This window comes from Tupaia chinensis, unplaced genomic scaffold (genome assembly GCF_000334495.1).
Source record: "Tupaia chinensis unplaced genomic scaffold, TupChi_1.0 Scaffold144472_1, whole genome shotgun sequence".
In the NCBI taxonomy this organism is placed as follows: Eukaryota; Metazoa; Chordata; class Mammalia; order Scandentia; family Tupaiidae; genus Tupaia; species Tupaia belangeri.
The window spans coordinates 966,582-970,932 of record NW_006204331.1 but is presented as its reverse complement, the minus strand read 5'-3'; positions in this window follow the sequence as shown (position 1 = coordinate 970,932).

Below are 4,351 nucleotides of genomic sequence, written 5' to 3'. Positions count from 1 at the left end.
GAGCGACAGGAAGCCAACGTCCTCTCCTTGCTCTTCCACGCCGCGCCGGAAGGGCATCCGCTGCCAGCAGCCCCGAGCCTGCGCTCCTGCCGCCCCGGCAGTCTTGCCATCTCTTGCAGACGGCTTTCCACTGAGCAGTCATGTGTGTTTTTAGGTTTTTGCTACAGGGTGCCAGTGCTTGCCGGAGAGAAACAGCGAGGGAAAGTGAGAAACCACGCTCCAGGTGGGATGGCCGCCCACGGCCTCTGCTACAGGAGTGCGGGCGCTCCGGCACACACACAGCCTGATTTTCAAGCCAACAGGTCTGGGACTCAAACTGCAGTCCACACATGGGAGTCCAGCGCCGCAACCACCGCGCCACCGCTGGCATCCAGTACTCACCTTTTGAAAACTATGGGGCCGCAACAGATGGTGTGGTGGTTAAGGTGCCGGACTCCCCACATAGCCAACTGCGGCTCGAGTCCCGGACCTGCCAAGTTGTATTCTCACTTTCCCTCCCTCACTCTGTCTTTCTCTCTGGTCAAAATTAAATAATAATAACAAATAAAAATAATAAAAACTATCCTATCGGGACCAGGATGGCTTAATGGTTAGTCACTCGACTCCCACGTGGTCAACAGTATTTTGAATCCCCCACCCGATGGCTTCAAACTCACGCCAGGCGTACATATGTGCCCAAAACCCCGTCAGGAGACTGGAGAAGGAATTGTAGCATGGCCATCCCCCAGGGGTGTGGCTTCTCACTTTCCGTCTCTGTCTCTCCGGCAAGTGAGCACAACCTATAGCAAATATCTAAAAATAAAAAAAAATAAAAAGAAACTATCAGTAGGTGCCACGTAAGGCTTTCTAGGACTGCACTCACCCTGTACCTCACTGCCATCAAGCCAGTCCTGAAATGCTAAGATTGGTCCAGGGTCAGGCTGGGAAGCCGCAGAGACAAGAACCCACCTAGCAGTCACTACACTGCACAGCGTCAAGCAGGAAGCAAGAAAAGGCCTATGAAAACCAAGAAGCAGAGGGAACCAGCAGTTAGCATAATGGCTATGTCGCTGGACTCCCACGTAGTCGACCGCGGTTCGTAGTCGACCACGGTTCGTGTCCCGGACCCAGTGGCTTAAAACTCACGCCGGGCGCGTGTGCGTGCGTCCCAAGATCCCGAGAGGAGAATGGAGGAGAAGGGATTGCGGTGTGACCATCCCCCCTGGGGGGTGATTTCTCGCTTTCTGTCTCTATGTCTCTCTCTGTCTGTCTGGCGAGCACACGCACCCTACAGTGAAAATCTCTCAAAAAAAAAAAAAAAACCAAGCAGCAGAAAGGCCAAATTGTAACCTACTTCTCCCCCCCCAGTCTATGTGTGCGTACTAAAGACAGAGAAGCAAGCAAGGGGCATGGTCATTCCACATGCCCTTCTCCTGCATCTCCCCTCCTTTCGGGACTTTGGGTACACAAAAACATGCACTCAGCATCCAGGTCTGGGACTCAAACCAGTCAGCCACGTGGGGTCCAGCTCCTTAACCACCAAGCCACTGGCTGGCCCTAATCCATGTCTATTGATGGACGGAAACGAAAAATTTGGGGTCAGAACTGGAGGAATGAGGTTAAAATGGACTTGGTACCAATTTCACCTTAAAACTCCAACCTATGGGAACCAGCAGTTAGCATAATGGCTGTCGCTGGACTCCCACGTAGTCAACCACGGTTTGCGTCCCGGACCCGGTGGCTTAAAACTCATGCCGGGTGCGTGTGCGTGCGTGCCCAAGATCCCGAAAGGAGAATGGAGAAGGGATTGTGGCGTGACCATCCCCTCTGGGGGGTGATTTCTCGCTTTCTGTCTCTCTGTCTCTCTCTGTCTGGCGAGCGCACGCGCCCTATAGTGAAAAACCTCTCAAAAAAAAAAAAAAAAAAAAACCTCCAACCTACAATGGGAGCAAAAGAATGAGCAAGCTGGTCAGGGACCCGCACCCAGTGGCTCAAACTCACACCAGGCACATCTGGGGCAGGTCTGAGGGCATGCCCAAGATCCCGAAGGAGTGAGCAGAAGGGATTGCGGTGTGGCCATCCCCCCTGGGGGGGTGATTTCTTGCTTTTTGTCTCTTTGTCTCCCCAGCAAGTGTATGCGCCTATAGCAAAAATATATATAAAAATAAAATAAAATAATCTAGGGGGACCAGCAGGTGACATGATAGTTAAGGGCACTGAAATCCCTTATCCTGTTTTTAAGACCTCTTACACTTGCTGTCAGATCCACGGGGTCTTTTTCTCAAGTACTGAATTTTCTCACTGGCCCTTCTCCAGCTTACGTTTAACCTGAGTTTTGATTTTTTTTTTTAAAGAGACTTTTGCTATAGGTTGCGTGGACTCACTGTAGGAGAACCCCCTTACCCCAGGGGGTATGTCCATGCTACAATCCCTTCTCCTCCAGTCTTCTCTCTAAATTTTGGGCAAGCATGCACACACGCCCGGTGTGAGTTTAAGCTCCCGGGTCAAGGACTCGAACTGCAGTCGACTACATGGGAGTCCAGCAACATAGCCATTACACCATCTGCTGGTCTCTAAATAAAATAATTATTTAAAAAAAAAAAAAAAGAGCGTGTTGGTCAGTCTCACCTGGAGCACCCAAACAGAAAACGGGGAGCCAACAGATGGTCTCAGAATCCTGGATCCAATGGCTTGATAAAGATGCCAGGGGACCAGCAGGTGGCATCGTGGCTAAGGCGCTGGACACTCCCACCTGGTTGAATATGGTTTGAATCCCAGACCTGGCAGTTTGCTTTCTCATTTTCTATCTGTGTGTGTGTGTGTGTGTGTGTGTGTGTGTGTGTGTGTGTCTCTCTCTGGTCAAATTTTAAGAAAAGAAAAAAAGAATGAATAAATAAAATTAAATAATTCTTAAAAAAAAAAAAAAGATGCTGGGTACATGTACATCCCCAAAGCCAGAAAGGAGAACAGAGATGGGATTGCTGTGGCCACCCCTTCCCCCAGGGTATGATTTCTCTTTCTCTTTCTCCATCTCTCTCCAGTGAGCCCTATAACAACAACAAAAAAATTTAATTCAATTTATTTATGTATTTGTGTATTTTAATTTGACCAGAGGGTTAGAGTAAGAGAAAGAGAGAGAAAGTGAAAAAATAAGCCTCCAGGTACCAGCAGTTAGCGTAATGGCTATGTCGCTGGACTCCCATGTAGTCGACTGCGGTTCATGTCCCGGACCTGGTGGCTTGAAACTCACACCAGGTGCATGTGCGTGCGTGCCCAAGATCCCGAGAAGAGAATGGAGGAGAGGGGATTGTGGCGTGGTCATCCCCCCTAGGGGGGTGATTTCTCGTTTTCTATCTCTCTGTCTCTGTCTCTGTCTGGCGAGCACATGAGCCCTATAGCAAAAAAAAAAGCCTCCAGGCCTGGGTCTCTAACAGCAATCGGCCATGTGGGAGTCCAGTGCCCTTAAGAACCATGCCACCTGCTGGCCTCTCCCCCCAATTTTTTAAAAATGTTGTTATCATTATTTTTTGTTATTATTTTATTATCCACAAATTTTTTAAAAGAATTATTTAATGTGGGGGTCGGCAGGAGGCATGGTTAAAGGCACTGGACTCCCACATGGCCAACCACAGAATGAGTCTCAGACCTGACAGCTTGCTTTCTCACTTTCCTTTTCTGTCTCTGGTTAAATTTAAATATAATAACAGGGACCAGCAGTTGGCATGGTGGTTAAGGAGCTGGACACTCCCACATGGCCAACTACGGTTCGAGTCCTGGACCTGGTGGCTTGCTTTCTCTGGTCAAATTAAAAGAAATCAATGAAGATATTCCTTTTAAAAAAAAAAAGTGGAATTAAATAATAATTCAAAAAATTTTAAATAATTATTTCATTTTATTTATTCTTTGATTTATTTTAATTTTGACCACAGAGAGACAAGAGAAAGTGAGAAAGCAAGTCACCAGGTCTAGGATTTGAACCGTGGTCAGCCATATGAGAGTGTCCAGCACCTTACCCATCACATCACCTGCCGGTCTCATCATTACTATTTTTAAAATCTGACTAGAGGGGCCAGCAGGTGGCATGACAGCTAAGGTGCTGGACACTCCCACATGGCCGACCACAGTTCAAGTCCCAGACTTTCCCTCTCTCTGTCTCTCTCTGGTCAAATTAAAATAAACAAATGAATAAATAATTTTAAGAAAATTTGACAAGAGAGGGAAAGTGTGAAAGCAAGCTGCCAGATTTGGGACTCGAACTGCAGTCAGCCATGTGGGAGTCCAGTGCCTTAACCACCACACTACCTGCTGACCCTTATTGGTACCCTTTTTAATTTGTTACAGGGCACATGGGCTCACCAGAGAGAGAGAGAGA